Source organism: Aristolochia californica, unplaced genomic scaffold (assembly GCF_029961685.1).
Source record: "Aristolochia californica isolate CCGP_79_NKW_82.1479 unplaced genomic scaffold, dmAriCali1.0.hap1 SCAF_10, whole genome shotgun sequence".
NCBI classification, from domain to species: domain Eukaryota; kingdom Viridiplantae; phylum Streptophyta; class Magnoliopsida; order Piperales; family Aristolochiaceae; genus Aristolochia; species Aristolochia californica.
The window spans coordinates 23425968-23447854 of NW_027181771.1; the positions used below are offsets into that span (position 1 = coordinate 23425968).

The 21887-nt window shown below is 36.1% G+C and overlaps 5 pseudogenes; 2 read left to right on the forward strand and 3 right to left on the reverse strand.

Annotated features, from left to right (window-relative positions):
- The first annotated feature begins 4783 nt into the window (after positions 1 to 4783).
- On the forward strand, positions 4784 to 8039 carry LOC137942934 (uncharacterized; annotated as a pseudogene).
- A 1521-nt stretch (positions 8040 to 9560) lies between these two features.
- Positions 9561 to 9679, reverse strand: LOC137943326 (5S ribosomal RNA; annotated as a pseudogene).
- Positions 9680 to 10070: 391 nt separating this feature from the next.
- Positions 10071 to 10189, reverse strand: LOC137943321 (5S ribosomal RNA; annotated as a pseudogene).
- Positions 10190 to 17078: 6889 nt separating this feature from the next.
- Positions 17079 to 18036, forward strand: LOC137942935 (uncharacterized; annotated as a pseudogene).
- Positions 18037 to 19956: 1920 nt separating this feature from the next.
- LOC137943284 (5S ribosomal RNA) lies at positions 19957 to 20075 on the reverse strand (annotated as a pseudogene).
- Between the last annotated feature and the right edge of the window lie 1812 nt (positions 20076 to 21887).

Below are 21887 nucleotides of genomic sequence, written 5' to 3' on the forward strand. Positions count from 1 at the left end.
GGGATAATATTGTCTCAAAGGAAATATGTCTTGGATCTCCTTGAAGAAACAGGAATGAAGGGTTGTAGACCAGTTGACACACCTATGGATACAAATGTAAAATTATGTGCCAAAAATGAAGAAGATATTGATATTGGCAAATATCAAAGACTCAAGGGAAAACTGATTTATCTCACGGTAACTAGGCTAGACATATCATGTGCTGTAAGTGTGGTGAGTCAATTCATGCACAAACCACAAATTACCCATTGGCAGACTTTAGAGAGAATATTACGTTATCTAAAAGGAGCTCCAGGAAGAGGATTGATGTATAAAAAACATGATCACTTCAACATAGAAGGCTTCTCAGATGCAGATTGGGCTGGATCTCCTGATGATAGAAAATCAACATCAGGATATTGTACTTTGGTTGGGGGAAACTTGGTTACATGGAAAAGTAAGAAGCAAAATGTGGTTGCAAGATCTAGTGCCGAAGCAGAATACAAAGCTATGACCCATACCGTTAGTGAACTTGTATGGGTCAGGATTCTTCTTACCGAACTAGATTTTTATAAAAAGGGGTCCTTGAATCTGCATTGTGATAATCAAGCAGCATTCATATCACTTCAAATCCAATTTTTCATGAAATAACTAAACCTATCAAGGTGGATTGTCATTTTATATGGGAGAAGTTTCAAGCAAGAATAATCTCTCTCAAACATGTGTCATCTCAAGAGCAAGTAGCTAATATTCTCACTAAACCCATTACATCTAAAATCCTTTCATTTATATGTGGCAAGTTGGGTATTTATGATGTCTTTTCTCCTTCAGCTTGAGGAAGAGTGTTGGAAGATGGGCTCAAGCCCACGAGCTCAAGACAAGAAGCCCACACGTTAAAGGAGTGGCATATGTGTAAAATATGCTACTTTCCATAAAGATGGCATAGAAGTGTAAATATGTGTTCCTTTTATGTCTTGTGTTTTATCAAGTTGTAGCCCTAAGGGCATTGTAAAACTACAAATAAAGACATTGGCTAAGAGGCAGGGCATTGAAGCACTCTCCTCTCTTGCCACACATTCGTCCAGCCCTCATTTTTCTTTTTGACGCAACCCTCTTCTCCCTTAATCCAAACTCTCTCCTTCCTCGTTCTTCTTATTCTCTTGTCCTTCTCTCTTCTTCTTCTTCTTCTTCTTCTTCTTTCTTGTTGATCTAAAGTTCCGTTCATGATATCCTAAATTTTACAGGGTTAAACCTAAAAAAGGGAAACAACTATCAAAGGGGTCATGGGCCATTCTGAAAGGAGGTAGTGGAGGAAGAGTCATGAGATGCTTGGTAATGGGATTATAGAGATAGTAACTGAGTTTGAGATTAGTATGGATTTTCTTGCACTAGAAGATGACCCCTTTGCATGAACCCATATTCTTTATGTTGTGATGTGAAGGGGAGACGAGGGACTCATGGAGCGTGAATGCCCCTTTGTCGTCAAAGCGACAAAACATACATTCACGTATGAAGCCAAAGTCGTTGTATTTGAGATAGTCAAAACCGAAGTCAATTGATTTGGCAGTAAAAGAAACTAACTTTCTTGATCATATTTTGTCGTTTCTTTAAAATAGCCTCACACTTGAGTTCTCATTTCTTGGGCAGACGTGAAAAAATTTCAAGTGAGATGTCTTTGTTGAGGACTGTGGAGCCTGGTCCTCTGCACACGACTCTGTTGCTGAAACAGAGACAGTTTGCAAATAGAGTCCCTTGTTAGGAAGACTTTGTCTCTATTGCCGAAACAGGGACGTTGCGTGTAGAGAGTCTGGCATTTCATTGTTTGTTCACTATTGAGAATAATCATAATTTGTTGCATTTTTTTGTGATCTCTCGTTTGCTTAGACAAAGAGGGGACGAAGGCACATAGAATAAATTTTGAAAAGATTTTTGGCTGGAAAAAGGTAGGTCTGTTACGTACTTTGGGCGGTCGACTGAGAATGGCAGGTCACCTCACTGTTGGCAAACTGTGTGCTCTTTCTAAATTGCGTGGCGACTTGCGAGTGGGGGTGGAAGCCGGAAAATGGCAAAAAAGTATAGAAAAGGCAAGATTTAACTGGCACTCTGTTGGATCGACAACGTTGCCATCGTCGCAGTTGGAGTTGCTGTACGATGCCACTGCCGTCGCTGTTGCCGGTGCTGTAGGGCGGGACTTTGACTCTGTTTTTGAAACAAAAATAGAGTGCGAAATAGAGTCTCTCGGCAGAAAGAGAGACTCGAGAAGAACGACGATGTTGTCATCTCCGTTGCCGGAGTTTCTGTTCGTTGCCATTGTCGTCGTCGTTAACCCGTGCTACTATTCGACGCTTTTGTGGGAAGAACAGATTCTGGGACTTATCGGAATAGAGAGGTTTACGACACTCCCTCAGGATTTTGTATCGATACCTGTGTGTGCACCAGCAAGATGAAGCATGGAAAAGTTTCGGTATCGTTGAAACTTGTTGAGACGAAATAGAGAGAAGACTCTCTTGGGTTGTATCTCTGGTGTGAGAAACAGACTGTAATGTGATTCTACAACTGATCAATAAAATTCTCTACAACTCCCGTGGACGTAGGAAATTTGACGTAAAATATTGTATCGTGCATGATTACTTGTTGCTTGTCTTGTTGTCATCGATGATTTTTCCTTAACAATTGGTATGAGAGCCGAAAGATTATAAGAAGATTGTGTACAAGGACAAGTCCAGTACAGTTGCTGAAGCAACTCCTATGGAGTGCGACTTTATTAGACTGGATGACCTACCAGAGGCCACAGTGCAGTGCAGAGATACGCGTGACAGGGAGAGTGGTCCAGTGCACCACCTCCTATTATTCCACAGTCAGATCTAGATACGTCCACTCCTATAGCTGCAGTTCGCATGTCAGTAAGGACTATTCATCCTCCACAGCGTTTCTCACCTACTTTGATTTATATTTTGTTGACAGATGGTGGAGAACCAAAAAGTTGAAAAGAAACCTCTTAAGATGACTATTCTAGCAAGTGGAAGCTAGCCATGAAGGATGAGATGGATACCCTATTAGGGAATCAGACATGGGAGTTGACAAAACTTCCATGAGGGAAGAACCCTATTAATATGTTGACAAAGGGTGTTACTCTTGAGAAATGGAAGTTGTGCACAGCTTCAGTTGGTCTTCTAGTATGAAGACAGGGGTAGTGAGTTGCAGAGATGGAGGATATCATGTTTGAGGAAGAGGGCGATGCAGTTGGTGTACCAGTCTCCAAGTGGGAGAATTGTTGAGGACTGTGCAGCCTGGTCCACTGCACACGACTCTGTTGCCAAAACAGAGACGGTGTGCGAACAAAGTTCCTCGGCATGAAGACTTCGTCTATGTTGCCGAAATAGAGACATTGAACGTTGAGAGTCTTTCAGGAGGAAACTGTGACTCTGTTTGTGAAATAAAAACCCTCAAGTTTCTGAACAAGGTCAGGGTGAAAAACAGGAAGCGATAGAGGATCTTTTGAAAAACAGTACGAGTTTTTTGAGAGACCTTCAGGCGATGCCGTGGTTAGGAGAAAGAGTGCTCAGAGGCTCGACGCCATTGCCAAAGCTGCAGTACGACGTCGCTGCCGTCACCGTTGTCGGTGCTGTACGACGGGACTTTGACTCTATTTCTGAAACAGAAATAGAGTACGAAATAGAGTCTCTCGACTGAAAGAGATACTCGAGAAGAACGACGACATTGTCGTCGCTGTTGTTGGAGTTACTGTTCGTTGCCGTTGCCGTCACGGTTACTGGTGCTGCTGTTTGACACTGTTGTCGGAATAAAAGAGTCTAGGACTTACTGAAACAAAGAGGTTTACAGAACTCCCTCGGGATTTCATATCAGTGCATTTGTGTGCACTAGGAAGACGAAGCGGGGAGAAGTTTTGGTCTCGCTGAAAGTCGTTGAGACGAAATAGAGAGAAGACTCTTGCGGGTTGTATTTCTAGTGTGAGAAACAGACTATATTGTGATTCTTCAATTTTTCTATAAAATCTTCTACATCTCCCATGGCTGTAGGCAATTTGCAGAACCACGTAAAATATTGTGTCGTGCATGATTACTTGTTACTTGTCTTGTTGTCATCGACAATTTTTCCCTAACAGTCTTCGGGCAAACTGACCTCCATTAAAACAATATAAGAGTAGTAGGTCGATCCCCAAGATGCAAGAATAGAGCAAGATCTGACAACAAAGATGTAAAACGTGAACTAAAGGAAGATGGTATGATCCGGCAATGCTACAAGGCAAAAGAGAGCAAGTCCTATCTCAGTTATATATAAATCGAAGAGGCTACCTTTTCTAGTCTGATTAGGAATCCTTGTTTCCCTAGAGTTTCCTTTTACGTAATACTTGCTAAACATGGAGCTCTACTTTGCTTGATATTTTGCTGACAGGTGATTTCACAGTTGATAGTTTTTAAGTCATGATGTAGGACTAGCGCCAGTATATTGAATTTTTGTCATCTATAGATGCACCTTGTTGTGCTATGTAGAAAAAGTAAAAGGATCGATTGAAAAAAGTTTAGAATTATGCAATTGAACCATAATTCTCAATAACTAAAATTATATTTTAATCTACAACATTCAAAAGAAGAAATTCATTAAATATTACTTTGAATTGTTGTAGCTTTAAATTTTTTATGTAACTATTAGATAGATTAATTAAATATTACTTTATAGGTGGGGTACCATTGCACAAAAGTAAAATTTTCTCACAAAAATTATAGAAAATGAATTGATCAAAATTTGAAATTTTAGTGGTTTTAAGAAATTCTCACTCAGTATGCCCTACATGAAGGTTGTTGTTGTCCAATCTAATTACACCCAATTAGCAACTCATGTAATAAGAAGGATTTTGTGGAAAATTATTATTATTATTATTATTATATTTCAAGGAATTGTAGTCGAATATTGGATTTAAAATTTTTATTTACCTGAATAATGACTTTTTAAACTTTTTCCCAAATTATCTGATTTCAACCTTTGGAATCCTCATACGATCCGTCAACTTCCCACGTAGTAAAGCTTGTCCATATAGCACCATGTCAGCCCATCCTTTAAAACCTAAAATTCCTCCTTTGCCCATTCTCTTTCCTCTTTCCTCTTTCCTTAATGGATATGCTGATGTGGTGCCATTTGGACAAGCTATATTGACATGGGCAAATATAACAAAACTAAAGAAGAAAAGATTACAGGAAAAATACAAAAATAATAAATTTAAAATAGAAAAGGGAAAATAAGGATTATAAAAAAAGTAAAAAATGAAATAATAATAAAAAAGGAACATAGAAAAAATAATAAAGGTAGGAAAAGTAATTAGTCATTAAAATAAAAAATAATTAATAAAACTAAAAAAATTATTTGAATCAATTAATAATGAAATAATTATTTAATTATATAAATAGAAAAGGTTATATTAATTAGTTAATTAAGTAAGTCCTGCATGTTTGATTAAATAGTTGATTAGTTATATAATTAATTATATCAATTGGCTAGTTAATTACCACAAATCATCATGTAATTGATTATTTTCTTACCAAATCAGTTAATTATTCAATCAGTAAATGTATTAAATATAAATTAATCAACTAGTATTAGTTGCAGTCAAATAGTAAATTATTCTAGTTCTTCATACCAACTCCATTGGAAAGTGTTCCATTAATTAAATAATTATGTAATTACTTCCTATTCAATTAAATAATTGATTATTTATTACATTAAATAGGTCAATTGGCCAATTTACTACCACAAATCATGGGTTTTTAATTATTTTCTTACCTAATCAATACTTATTTAATTAGTAAATATATTAATCTAATTAACTAGTATTAGCAATCATCAAATAGTATGTCATTGTGGTTCTTACAGACTCCATTAATCCTACAAAACAAATTAATTAGTTAATTTTATAATAAGAATGTGTTCACTTAATTAGATAATTAAGTAATTACTACCTATTGGATTAAATAATTGATTAGTTATTACATTAAATAAGAAATCTTACATAAGAAATCTTTTGATTCTATCATTTTTCTGTAATAGTGATTTACTTTGTTTCGTATTAGAAGTTCTATTCAAGTTTTAAGTGGATAGGTTTAATTTGATTTTGATTTTGTGAGTTTTCTCTATTATAAATAGAGAAACAATGTAATCATTATACAATCAATTAATTGTTTTCTCTCTTAATATTTTAAGAATCAATTCCTATGCCTAATATTTTTAATGACTCAAATAAAACAAAGAGCAAATAAAATATAGTATAAAACTAAGATATCCAATTATAACTTCATAACATGAACTAAAAGCTTGGTTCTCCTCATTTGTGCTAATGTAAATCATGACATTACCAGAGGATTTAATGAAGAGCAACAAATAGAATAACCAGAAACGTGTCAGTACTTTATCATCTTGAGTCTAATAAGTTAATCTTATAAAAAAGAAATATAACATGAGATGAAAAGCAGATATGAAAGAGTCATATATGACCAACCAAGAGAAAATGTTATGACTTTGCTAATGAAAGAGTCATATATGTCAGTGCTATGTCATAGAAGAAGATGACCAACAAAGAGCTGATATGGAGAGTGACAATCGGTAGAACCAAGAGAGATTGCCTAGTAGTTTTTGAATAGGCTTGTTGAAAATCAATAAACATTGGGATTAGGAGATTTTTGTAGATGTAGGCAATATACTACTATCTCACTTTGAAGCAAAGTCACTACAAAAAAAATCATAATTTGTTGCTTTTTTTGTGATCTCTTTGACAATGAGGGGGGCGAGGGACATTATACATGCATAGAGAATCCATTTTTAAAAGATTTTTGGCGTGAAAAAATGTAGGTCGATTAGGCATTTGGGTGAGAAATAAACCCCCAAAAGGGTCACCCTTCAATTCCGCAAAGGTCTCCTCATGTACTCACTTGTTCTTTCCGACATTTTTGAAACCTTTGCTTCTGTTGATGAGTGCTTTATTCTGGTTGACATCACATATGGGGCATGCTGCTGTGTGGATGATTTTTCTGGATCTTTTGATCCATTACAGGCATAGCTGTTTAGTCCCAATAGATTACACCAAAATCCTTGCTTTATTATATGTTTTCTTTGAAATAAAAATTGGTGTAGACCATATCATTAATACAATTAAAGCGTTTTTTGTGACAAAAAGATTGTAGTGGCAGGGATCATCCAATTCTCAGCAGTTGTGAGAGCTGTTAAATCTGCTTTAGCTGACTCTGGTATTGATATCATTGTTCCACAATCTAAACCTTTGTCTTCAAGGGAAGAGCATCTCCTACAATTCCTAATAGTGTTGCAGTTGATGTTGTTGTATTTGTTGCAGATGGAAGATTCCATCTAGAGGCATTTATGATAGCAAATCCCCATATTAGGGCATTTCGTTATGATCTATATCTCAAAGTTTTCTTCTTGGAAGAATATGATCTCAATGGGATGAAAGAAGCTCAGAAAAAAGCAATATTGAATGTAAGGAAAGCTAGGTTATGGGGTATTGTAGTTGGGACATTCGCGCGACGGTCCATATATAACTCATGCTTCCAAACCCTGTTGGGCAGCTTGTTCCCTATATTGACCTGTTCGACCAAGAGATTGAACATTTTGTTGCCTTCTTCGAAGACCAAATGTCATAATATCGAGCAATTTGTGGTCTTCTTACAGCCATTTATAATCTAAATCCGAGATGGTACTCATCAAACCAAAAAAAATAAAATACCAAGTGGTGGATATTTATAACACCTGAATCTCCTCTCCACATGGTAAAATCTTTCTATAGCACTTCAATAATTTTGAACAATATTCTTAGACATTTCAAAATTAACCAAACTATTTTCATTGTAGATACACTAAACACTACAAAAACACACATATCAAGTCCAAATCCACCGAATATCCCTAGTAGAGCACCATATGATTTCACAGTCACTACAAACTGTACCTCGTCAATGATGGGGGTCAAGTTTCATTGGCTACTGGACGCCTTTGAAGGCGACTCAACATTGTTTGAACTGGACTCAACACCCTAAACCCTAATTCTAGAACCAGGACCTAAACCCTAAACCCTAACCTTAAAACCCCTAAAAGCACTAAAACCCAAACACTGAGAACCCTAAAAAATTAAAAAAAAAAGACTAAACCCTAAAAATACAATAAACCCTAAATGTAAACCCTAAAATACCAAGCACCAAACCCTAAATAAACTAAACCCTAACCCTAATCCTGAAATTAAACCCTATGAAGACAAAATTGAACCATAAACCGCAACCCTAAATCCCACAATTAAGCAACAATTAATACACATTACGTACAAAAATTAAAATTAAATCAAATACAAGACTAAAATAATAAAAAAAGTCAGGGTATAGGGATACCTTCTTAAATTTGGGGAAAACCGTAGTTGAAGGGTGAAATCGAAGCCGAATCAAAGTAGAATTGAAGAAATCAATGCCGAAATATAAAAAATCAAAGAAAATCGAAATTGAAATGGGGGAAATCAAACGAAATCAGGAGGTATTTTGAGTGAAGAGAGAATAGCTACAGGGAGAAGGGAGGGGGAGGCCGAGAGGACGTTCGCAATGAGAGGGAGAAGGGAGATGGAGGATGAGAGCAAGGAAAAAAATTTCGGAGGAAGAAGAGACTAGAGAAGAATTAGACTGAGAGAGGGAAGAGTGCCGAAGAGAGACTGAAATGAAAAAATTTCGACGAGGGTTCAAGGCATCCCACCGGCTTCATCCGGATGATTCTCAATATTCTATAGAATCCGAATTCCAAAAATTAAACCGTAGAGATGATTTTAGGGTTCTTCTGATTCATCAACATGAATCATGCGCTAGTGTTCCACTAACAATGTCAGGAGATGAACTGAGTAGTGTGGTTGAAGTTCATCTCCTATGTGAGTTGACTAACCCCTCCTATTAGAACTGAAGTCAATTACTTTGTGTGTTGTTTTCCTAGAGTGAGCACAAAGGTGATCTGAAATCTGTCAGCATTAGCATCATTTATGTTGAAAATCCAATCTTCTTCATGTCTAAAAACTATTTTCTGACCTGATGGGTTAGTTCATTGGAGAAAGATAATAGAAACTGATTTTTATTACATTAATTGAAATTGAAAAAATGTTTTAGCTTGCATATCTTAGTCAGAAGTTTTTCTTTCTACCACATTTATCAAAATGCCAAATTTTATTGATCGCACCCGTTTGTGTTACCCTCTCCATCCTACCAATCCCTTGGCTTCCCTCTTCCCCCGTGTTCTGTCTGTCTTTTCCACATTCTTTCCATAAAATAAAATAAAAAATTAAAATCTTAAGAAAAAATCTAGATATTAAAAATTTAAAAAAACGTTATGTCATTGGATTAAAGAAATAAAACGTTCTCTGGCCATGTCAAAACTTAACCGAACTACATTAACAATGGAAAACAAAACAAAATCGTAGTTTTTTCCCTCTTTCTCTTCTACTAGAACATTTCAAACCGTTAAAAAAGAAAAGTTAACCTCAACATTATGAGGGAGAAATTAACTGGTGGCAGAGGAAAAAATGGTAAAAAGGGGTGCAACAAGAGGACTTCTTAGGAGGTCACCCATCCAAGTACAACAATCGCCAAAACACGTTTAACTTCGGAGTTTTGATGGGATTCAATGCATTAATGTTGGTATGATCGCACCCATTTGTGTTTCCCTCTCCATCCTACCAATCCCATCCCCAGCTTCCCTCTCCCCCCGTATTTTGTTGGTCTTTTCCATATTCCCTCCATAAAATAAAATTAAAAATTAAAATCTTCAACAAAAATCAGGATATAAAAAATTATAAGTGTTTTGTCGTTGGCTTAAAGAATAAAACTTTCATCGTTCGTGTTGAAACTGAACAAAACTACATTAATAACGGAAAGTAAAACAAAATCGTACTTTTTTTTCTTTTTTCCCCTCTTCTCTTCTACCCAAACGTTTCGAATCGTTAAAAAAGAAAACAAACTATATATACAAATATGTTTTGCCGCCCCTAACAGTAGCATTGCGAGGGAGAAATTAGTTGGTGGCAAAGGAAAAATGGGGAAAAAGGGGTGCTACACGAGGACTTCCTAGGAGGTCAACCATCCTAATACTAGTATCATCCAAGCGCGCTTAACTTCTGAGGTCTGATGGGATCTGGTGCATTGGTGCTAGTATGATCGCACTCGTTGTTGTTACCCTCTCCATCCTGCCAATCCCTTCCTCGGCTTCACTTTCCCCCCGTGTTCTGTCGGTCTTTTCCACATTCCCTACATAAAAAAAAAAATATAAATTATAATCTTATGCAAAAATCAAGATATAAAAAATAAGAAAGGAGCACTATGTTGTTGGATTAAAAAATAAAACATTCACCGTCCATGTCGAAAGTGTAGCGAACTGCATTAATAAAGGAAAACTAAACAAAATCATTCTTTTTTTTTATTTTTTTCCCCCTTCTCTTCTACCCGAAAGTTTCAAACCGTCAATATATATATATATATACAAATATGTTTTGTCACCTCTACCTGTAGCATTGCGAGGGAGAAATTAGTTGGTGACAGTGGAAAATAGGGCAAAAAGGGGTGCAACACGAGGACTTCTCGGGAAGTCACCCATCCTAATTATATAACTAGAATGTGTTTAATTAATTAGATAAGTAAGTTATTACTACTTTTCTATTAAAAAATTGATTAGTTATTACATTAAATATGTCACTTGGCCGATTAATTAGCAGAAATCATTGGGTATTTAATTATTTCTTACTTAATCAGTAATTATATGATTAGTAAATACATAATGTCATTAATTAATTAGTATTAGATATGTTCAAGATAGTTATGTATTACATTAAATGTGTTACTTAATTAATCACAACCCAACCCTTGCCCCCCACCTAGGCGTGGGTGAGGATGTAGGTGAGGTGCGTGGGTGGGCCACATAGGCAAGGCACGTGTGTAGGTGAGTGGCGCGCGTGCATTCAAGCTGTAGAGGCTGGCTATCAATTTCTTTGTCTCATTTAAAATTTAAAATTTAACTCAGATCGATTCAAATTCTCTTGAATTATATTTTATGAGCATATTTAGGCATTTGTGATATTGCCAATTTTGAATTTAAATAAAGGGGTAAACCTCATACTTAGGTGGGAAGATCATACTAATCCATGTAAGATGAAGGGATAAGGATTCTTATCCCTAGTTTGCATATAAGTAGGCTTTGTACCCACGAGTGTAAACCATCTTCATTTTATGCAAAGAAGTTTCCCTTATTTTCAAAGGTCTTTTTTTTGTTCTTTTCAAACTTCTTGTATTTTTTTAATTTCATATTTTTTTATCACTTTAGAGCACTGGCTATACTTCCACTACCTACATAGAACAAGAGTGCACCCAACAGTCAGAGTGAGTTAAGTTTTTTTATTCACCAAAGTAGTATATTTTTGTGAGCTACCATTAAAATAGTTAATACACTTTCTTTTTTTCATGCACAAAAGTTGGGCTTGTATGCATTTGAAATTGAAAGGAGTCTTTTTTCAAACATAGACCATTTTGAAAGGAATATGAAGTTTTATCGTTTGGAGTGATTCTTCCTTCTCTCATATTTTCTATGTACCATTGGGGCCTCTTTAAAAGGAAAGGGTCACTTAATGGAGAGAAGTAGAAGGAGAAGTTCAAAAGAAGAGGTGTTGAGAAGTAGTGGTAGTAAATTTTTTTTTTTAGAAATAAAAAACATCTAAGTATGGAGGAGGATAGGAGATGAAAATTTCTTTTCATGCGAAAGTTAGCAACTCCAATTTGAGGGGACTGTTGAAGAAGCAAAATGGAAGTCTAATATGATTTTCATGGTAAAGGAATCTCATGGTGGAAGAATTAGTAGGACAAAGTCTTATTTGAGTCTCATGGGATAGAATCTTACATAAGAAATCTATTGATTTTATCAGTATTCTGTAATACTGATTTACTTTGTTTCATATTAGGAGTTATATTCAAGTTGTAAGTGGAACATGGGTAGGTTTAATTTTATTTTGATTCTGTGTGTTTTCTCTATTTAATGTACTCATTATACAATCAATTAATTGTTTTCTCTCTTAATATTTTACGAATCAATTCCTATGCCTAATATTTTTAATTACTCAAATAAAACAAATAGAAAATAAAACATAGCATAAAAATAAGATATCCAATTATAACTTCATAACATGAACTATAAGCATGGTTCTCCTCATTTGTGCTAAAGTAACTCATGACATTACCAGAGGATTTCATAAAGAACAACAAATTGAATAACCTAAACTGTGTCAGTACTTTATCAACTTGAGTCTAATATGTTAATCTTATAAAAAAGAAATAGAACATGAGATGAAGAGCTGATATGAAAGAGTCATATAAGACCAACCAAGAGAAAATGTGATGACTTTCCTAATGAAAGAGTCATATATGTCAATGCTATTTAATAGAAGAAATGACCAACAAAGAGCTTAATTATTACCATTAAGAGGAATAATATTGGAGGAATCAAAATTCAGAACAGATAAAGTTTGAAGAATTACAAAATAAACAACAATGCTTACTAAAACATGCAATGGAACCAAAAATTGAATATTTACCCACGTAAATAAATTTAAAAAAATAAATCAACATGTGAGTAGGCTTAGATTATAACACATAAACAATTTATATCACTTTATAATGGCATCATAAATTTATCTCTAAAGGAATTTTCTATTGTTTTAGACGACTAAAAAGTTTTTTTAAATGTTTCTATCCAATCTAAATTAACCACTTAAATATAACAATTACCACGTGAGCTTAAATTATTAGATTTCCATGGATATTATCAAATTTGTATGTCATTAACTTTATGTGATTAAACTTAATGTCACTAGACATTTTTCATAATTAAGAATGTTGTGGTTATTACTTAATTATTCAAATGTAAGCCAAAATATGACATCAAAATAATTGACTAAAATTTATGCCAATTACTAATTTCTTATATTTAGGTCAATCATAATATGCATAGAAGATTAAGTATGCATAAACCCAAAATAATTTTTTATACAGATAAAAATTAACTAACACTTGCATATTAAACATTCATATATGCATATCCAATTTTTTAATCCATATGCACTAAAATGAAAAAGAATGAAAACTAAAATACTCTATTTTTCCTGTTATTTATATATGAATTAAATGTATCCAATGATAACATTGGGCTTGGATGGGCTGTGAGCATGTTTGGTGCTCTTGCATGTACAGTGGTGCGGGACAACCGGAGAGCACGATGTCGTGCTCCTGGCCTTGGCTGCACTCCAATGAGAGCATGGAACACTGACGCACACAACACAGGTCTCTGCTCTGTTCGCTCGCACCGATCTCGGCCGCTCACAGCCAGGCATCTCGTCCGTTTGGGACTCTACTCACCATCCCCGCGCCGCCGTCTCCTTCCATTGGTGCCATTGTCACCGGTGTACGTCCGACGAGCACAACACCTTGGTGTACACAGGCTTCCTTTACAATGTCTCTCTCTCGGTGCTCTATGACTGCTCCTCTCGGCTGCACTTCGACGTATTGTCTGGTGTTCATTGCCACCCACCAAAGCAATGTCTCTTGACCGAGAATCAATTGTGCGCAATGCCGGTCTCCAGGCAACTGGAAGTGAGGAACGGGACCAACCGGGAGTCGAGAAGAAAATGCACACAAAATGTCGATGATTCGACACCAACGCACACAATGAGCCCTGTCGTTCGTCTCCCCACGTTGATGATCCCCTCTGCAGACCCGAATGATAGTTGATGGCTGGCTATGGGCATTTTCTTCCCATGGGAGCATCTGTTCCTACTAACATGCTGGCACCTCCAGCGCACTAAGCGAAACCTACTCTGGCGCACCAGTGCAGTCATCTTGTCTGGCCAGGGACGCTGTTCAGAAACATCACTGCCTCTCCTGGATGTTGTCTAACCGGGGAGCACCAGCGTGATTGAGATTCGCTAGGCACACAACGTATTGTCAGTCGGACGTGCCACCATTGGCTATCGAAGAAGCGCGGGGCTCATAAGGCCTCATCTTAAGTCTACATCCTCCGGTACTCGAAAACGACACGTAAATTTTTATTTTTTTTATGGCAGAATAAAAACATAGACAACATTTAAAAAAAAAATAATGGAATTTTAATCAAGACGAGAGATTCCAAATGTAAATCAAAATTTCTAAAACAATATAAAATTCATAAAAAGAAAATCGGAAAACCAAGATGCATACCTTCAATCATGGTAGACAAAATTCCAGGAATTTGCAGAGGAACGTCTTGTTTATCCAAATTCCCATTGATGGATAAAACTCAGGCTTATTTCTTGTCTAAATCCCATTTAACGTACAATCCAAACTCAGGCTCACTATCCTTTTATCTATGGGAAACTACCCAATAATGGGTTAAACCTAAAAAAGGGAAACAACTATAAAGGAGTCATGGGCCATTCTAAAAGGAGGAAGTGGAGGAAGAGTCATGAGATGCTTGGTAATGGGATTGTAGAGATAGTAATCGAGCTTGAGATTAGTGTGGATTTTCTTGCACTAGAAGATGACCCCATATGCATGAACCCATATTCTTGACGTTGTGCTGTGAAGGGAAGACGAGGGAGTCTTGGAGCATGAGTGCTCCTTTTTCGTCCAAGCGACAAAACATACATTCACATATGAAGCCATAGTCATATTATTTTCGATAGACAAAACCAATGTCAATTGATTTGGCAGTGAACGAAGCTAACTTTCTTGATCATATTCTGCCATTTCTTTAAAATAGCTTCACACTTGAGTTGTCATTTCTCGGGCAGATGGGAAAGAATTTCAAGTGAGATGTCTTTGTTGAGGACTGTGGAGCCTGGTCCATTGCACATGACTCTATTGTCGAAATAGAGACGGTATGTGAATAGAGTCCCTCGCAAGAAGATTTCGTCTCTATTGCCAAAACAAGGACATTGTGCGTAGAGAGGGGGCGAGGGCATATAGTATACATTGTCGTATTTTTTGTGATCTCTCGTTTGCTTTGACAAAGAGGGGGCGAGGGCACGTAGTATACATTGTGAAAAGATTTTTGGCGGGAAAAAGGTACGTCTATTACGCACTTTGGGCAGTCGACCAGGAATGGCAGGTCTCCTCACTGTTGGCAAACCGCGTGTGCTCTTTCGTGAATTGCGTGGAGACATGCGAGTGGGGTGAAAACTAGAAAGTTGCAAAAAAGTATAGAAAAGGCAAGATTTAACTGGCACTCTATTGGCTTGTCGCTGTTGCTGGTGTTGTAGGGCAGGACTTCGACTCTGTTTTCGAAATAGAAATAGAGTGTGGAACAGAATCTCTCGGCAGAAGAGAGACTCAAGAAGAACGACGATGTTGCCATCGTCGTTGTTGGAGTTACTATTCGTTGCAGTTGCCGTCACCGGTACCGGTGTTGCTGTTCGACACTACTGTCAGAAGAACAGAGTCTGGGACTTACTGGAACAAAGAGGTTTATGAAACTCCTTCAAGATTTCGTATCAGTGCCTGTGTGTGTGTCAGGAAGACGAAGCGGGGAGAATTTTTGGTCTCGCCAAAAGTCGTTGAGACGAAATAGAGAGAAGACTCTCTCGGGTTGTATTTCTAGTGTGAGAAATAGACTGTATTGTGATTCTTCAACTTCTCTATAAAATCTTCTACATCTCCCATGGATGTAGGCAATTTGCAGAACCACGTAAAATATTGTGTCGTGCATGATTACTTGTTACTTGTCTTGTTGTCATCGATGATTTTTCCCTACTAGTTTTCGGGCAAGCTGACCTCCATTAAAACAATATAAGAGTAGTAGGTCGATCCCCAAGAAGCAAGAATAGAGCAAGATCCGACAACAAAGATGGAAAACGTGGACTAAAGGAGGACGGTATGATCCGACAATTCTACAAGGCAGAAGAGAGCAAGTCCTACCTCAGTTATATATAAACCAAAGAGGCTACCTGTTCTAGTCTTATTTGGAATCCTTGTTTCCCTAGAGTTTTCCTTTTACGTAATACTTGCTAAACATGGAGCTCTACTTTCCTTCGTTGATATTTCGCTGACTGGAGATTTCATAGTTGATAGTTTTTAAGTCATGATGTAGTACTAGCGCCAATATTTTGAATTTTTGTCATCTATTGATGCACCTTGTTGTGCTATGGAAAAAAAGTTAAAGGATCGATTGAAAAAAGTTTAGAATTATGCAATTGAAACATAAATCTCAATAACTAAAATTATATTTTAATCTTCAACATTCAAAAGAAGAAATTCATTAAATATTACTTTGAATTGTTGTAGCTTAAAATTTTTTATGTAATTATTAGATAGATTAATTAAATATTACTTTATAGGTGGGGTACCATTGCACAAAAGTAAAATTTTCTCACAAAAAATTATAGAAATTGAATTGATCAAAATTTGAAATTTTAGTGGTTTTAAGAAATTCTCACTCAATATGCCCTACATGACATGAGGGTTGTTGTTGTCCAATCTAGTTACACCCAATTAGCAACTCATCTATAGTTACACCCAATTAGCAACTCATCTAATAAGAAGGATTTTGTGGAAAATTATTATTATTTTTATTATATTTCAAGGAATTGTACTCGAATATTGGATTTCAAATTTTTATTTACCTCAATAATGACTTTTTAAACTTATTTCCCAAATTATCTTATTTCAACCTTTGGAATCCTCATGCGATCCGTCAACTTCCCACGTTAGTAAAGCTTGTCCATATAGCACCATGCCATCCCATCCTTTAAAACCTAAAATTCTTCTTTTCCCCATTAAAACCCAAAATTCCTGCTTTCCCCATTAAAACCAAATTTTGCACACATAGGACAGGTTTTATAGAAATTTTGTGAAGTAAAGGTCTTATAGAAGAATTCTAAGTTCTGTAAGTAAAGCATATTGGTTCATGCCGTATTTTTTACTCTTCAAGTATTTTGTTTGTTCCGATTCACTTCTCATTGTTTTCTCTGGAAAATGTGAGTCTGCCAATGATAACTATCGTGACTTTCTTGGAAATCTTCTTTCACGTAGCTTTCTAATCAGATGGAACCCGACACTATTCTTTCCTCCAAAAACCCGAGACCCCCTCCTAAGCGTTTGTTTCTTCAGAAATCAAGTCCCTGATTTGATTCTTAACAATCCTTCCCTCGATACTGCATTTTCCCTGCTCCCCTCAAATTATAACTTCGAAATTCATAAATCAATATGGCGAATTGTATCTTCCGGCACCAAAAGGGTCGCCCTTCAATTCCTCGATGCTCTCCTCATGTACTCACTTGTTCTTTCCGACATTTTTGAAACCTTTGCTTCTATTGATGAGTGCATTATTCTAGTTGATGTCACATATGGGGTATGCTGCTGTGTGGATGATTTTTCTGGATCTTATGATCCATTACGGGCATAGCTGTTTAGTCCCAATAGATTACACCAAAATCCCTGCTTTATATGTTTTCGTTGAAATAAAAATTGATGTAGACCATATCATTAATACAATTAAAGCGTTTTTTTGTGACAATAAGATTGCAGTGGCATGGACCATCCAATTCTTAGCAGTTGTGAGAGCCGTTAAATATGCTTTAGCTGACTCTAGTATTGATATCATTGTTCCACAGTCTAAACCTTTGTCTTCAGCAGAAGTGCATCTACTACATGTCCTAATAGTGTTGCAGTTGATGCTGTTGTATTTGTTGCAAATGGTAGATTCCATCTAGAGGCATTTATGATAGCAAACCCCCATAGTAGGGCATTTTGATATGATCCATATCTCAAAGTTTTCTTCTTGGAAGAATATGATCTCAATGGGATGAAAGAAGCTCAGAAAAAAAAAATATTGAATGCAAGGAAAGCTAAGTCCTTGGGTATTGTGGTTGGGACGTTCGGGCGACAGTCCATATATACCTCATGCTTCCAAACCCTGTTGGGCAACCTATTCCCTATATTCACCTGTTTGACCAAGAGATCGAGCATTATGTTGTCTTCTTCAAAGATCCAAATGTTATAATACCGAGCAATTTGTGGTCTTCTTACAGCCATTTATAAACTAAATCCGAGATGGTCCTCATCATACCAAAAAAAATAAAATACCATGTGGTGGATATTTAAACACCTGAATCTCCTCTCCACATGGAAAAATCATTTTAAATCACTTCAAAAAATTTCAACAACATTCTAAAAAATTTCAAGATTAACAAAACTATTTCCATTGTAGATAAACTAATCAGTGCAAAAACACACATATCAAGTCCAAATTCACTGAACATCCATGGTAGAGACCTATATGATTTCGTAGTCATTACAAATTGAACCTCAGTGATGGGGGGTGGGTTTCGTTGGCTAATGGACGCCTATGTAGGCGACTCAGCATTGTTTGAACTGGACTTAACACCCCAAACCCTAAACCCTGTTGACCCTAAACCCTAATTCTAGAACCATAACCTAAACCCTAAAACCTAACCTTAAAAACCCTAAAAGCCCTAAAACCCAAAAACTGAGAACCCTAAAATTTTTTTAAAAAAACCTAAACCCTAAAAATACAATAAACCCTAACCCTAATCCCGAAATTAAACCCTACGAAGACAAAATTGAACCATAAACCCCAACCCTTAATCCCACAATTAAGCAACAATTAATACACATTACGCACAAAATTTAAAATTAATCCAATACAACATTAAAATAATAAACAAAGTCAGGGTATAGGCATACCTTCTTAAATTTTTGGAAAACCGTAGTCGAAGGGTGAAATCGAAGCCGAATCGAAGTAGAATTGAAGAAATTGACGCTGAAATGTCAAAAATCAAAGAAAATCGAAATTGAAATGGGGGAAATCAAACGAAATCGGGAGGTATTTTGGGCGAAGAGAGAATAGCTACATGGAGAAGGAAGTGGGAGGCCGAGAGGACGTTCACAATGAGAGGGAGAAGGGAGAAGGGAGATGGAGGACGAGAGGGAGGAAAAAAATTTCGGAGGAAGAAGAGACGAGAGAAGAATTAGACCGAGAGAGGGAAGAGTGCAAAAGAGAGACTGAAAAGAAAAAAATTTGACGAGGGTTCGAGGCATCCAGCCAGCTTCATCCAAATGATTCTCAATATACTGCGGAATCCGGATTCTCAAAATTAAACTGTAGAGATGATTTTTGGGTTCTTTTGATTCATCAACAAGAATCATGTGCTGGTGCTCCACTAACGATGTCAGGTGATGAACTGAGTAATGCGGTTGAAGTTCATCACCTGCGTGAGTTGACTAACCTCTCCTATTAGAACTGAAGTCAATTACTTTGTGTGTTGTTTTCCTAGAGTGAGCACAAAGGTGATCTGAAATTTGTTAGCATTAACATCATATATGCTGAAAATTCAATCTTCTTCATGTCAGAAAACTATTTTCGGAGTTGATGGGTTAGTTCATTGGAAAAAGAGAATAGAAACTGATTCTTATTACATTAACTGAAATTGCAAAAATGTTTTAGCTTGCTTATCTTACTCAAATTGTTTTCTTTCTACCACATTTATCAAAATGCCAAATTTTATTGATCGCACCCGTTTGTGTTACCCTCTTCATCCTACCAATCCCTTCCCTGACTTCCCTCTTCCCCCATGTTCTGTCGGTCTTTTCCACATTCTTTCCATAAAATAAAATAAAAAATTAAAATCTTAAGAAAAAATAGAGATAAAAAATTAAAATGGAGTGCTATGTGATTGGATTAAAGAAATAAAACGTTCTTCAACCGTGTCAAAACTTAACCGAACTACATTAATAATGGAAAACGAAACAAAATCGTAGTTTTTTCCCTCATCTCTTCTACCCGAACATTTCGAACCGTTAAAAAAGAAAACAAACTATATATAAAAATATGTTTTGTTGCCCCTAACCACAGCATTACGAGGGAGAAATTAGCGGGTGGCAAAGGAAAAAATGGTAAAAATGGGTGCAACAAGAGGACTTCTTAGGAGGTCACCCATCCAAGTACTGCAGTCGCCAAAACACGTTTAACTTTGGAGTTTTGATGGGATTCAGTGCTTTAGTGTTGGTATGATCGCACACGTTTGTGTTTCCCTCTCCATACTACCAATCCCTTCCCAACTTCCCCCTCCCCCCGTATTTTTTGGGTCTTTTCCACATTCCCTACATAAAATATAATAAAAAATTAAAATCTTTAACAAAAATCAGGACATAAAAAATTAAAAGCGTTATGTCGTTGGCTTAAAGAATAAAACATTCATCGTCCGTGTTGAAACTGAACAAAAGTACATTAATAACGAAAACCAAAACAAAATAGTACTTTTTTTCTTTTCTCACCCTCTTCTCTTCTATTGAAAAGTTTTGAATCGTTAAAAAAGAAAACAAACTATATATACAAATATGTTTTGCTGCTCCTAACTGTTGCATTACGAGGGAGAAATTAGCTAGTGGCAAAGGAAAAGTGGGAAAAAACGGGTTCTACACGAGGACTGCCTAGGAGGTCAACGATCCTAGTACTAGTCTCATCCAAGCGCACTTAACTTATGAGGTCTGATGGGATCTAGTGCATTGGTGCTAGTATGTTCGCACTCATTTGTGTTACCCTCTCCATGCAACCAATCCCTTCCCCAGCTTCACTATACCCCTGTGTTCTGTCAGTCTTTTCCACATTCCCTACATAAAATAAAATAAAAATTATAATCTTATGAAAAAATCGAGATATAAAAAATAAAAAAGGAGCGCCATTTTGTTGGGTTAAAGAATAAAACATTGATTGTCCGTGTCAAAAGTGTAGCGAACTGCATTAATAAAGAAAAACTAAACAAAATCATAATTTTTTTCTTTTTTCCCCTCTTCTCTTCTACCCAAAGGTTTCAAACTGTTAAAAAAGAAAATAAACTATATATATATATATATATATATAAATGTGTTTTGTCACCCCCTAAACGCAGCAATGCAATGGAGAAATTAGCTGGTGGCAGTGGAAAATAAGGCAAAAAGGGGTGCAACACGAAGACTTCTCAGGAAGTCACCCATCCTAATTATATAACTAGAATGTGTTTAATTAATTAGATAAGTAAGTTATTACTACTTTTTCTATTAAATAATTGATTATTTATTACATTAAATAGGTCACTTGGCCGATTAATTGGCATAAATCACCGGGTATTTAAGTATTTCTTACTTAATCAGTAATTATATGATTAGTAAGTACAGCATGGGCTCCAGTCCTTTTTTTTCTAATAGCTTGATTATGTAGTAGAATCCTCCCCAGAGTTTGAATCCTCTCCGCTCCAGGGTTTGACTCCTCTTGCTTTTTCACCTTATAAGGGTCGATTGATTGTTTTATTTCAAAACTTTTTGTTGCATAGAGTCAAATCCTTTTTTGTTTTCTTTTTTCTTTTTACTCAGATGGGGTGGATTCCTTCCATGTTGTTGACTCTTACTATATGTACTTTAGTACAATGATTGACTCCCATTGCGGTTTTGCTCTCACCATAATGACATGAGTTGCTCTGTTTTCACCACATGCTTGACTCCTTAATTTTGTCATTTTACTTTAGGGTTTCATCTTTTTCACTGATTTTGCTTGAGTTTTATAGATGGGTTTGACTCCTTTGATTGTTGGCACTTCAATTTTTAATTATCTAACTAAAGTAGCTGATTTCTTCCTATGTAGTAATCTCCTTTTGAGTGATTTATTCTTCTTGCCTTTTTTTTTAACTTATATTAGTTTTGTTTGCAAAAAATGGTTCTTCATTTGTCTTTTTAATCAGATGGTGCTATTGGATGTTGATGGTGTGCTTTCTAGTATGTGCAATTTTTTTTCCCTTTTAATGGATTGTTGGAATGGGCCATGGTCGATCAAATGAATATGCTACTAGATTCTTTTTA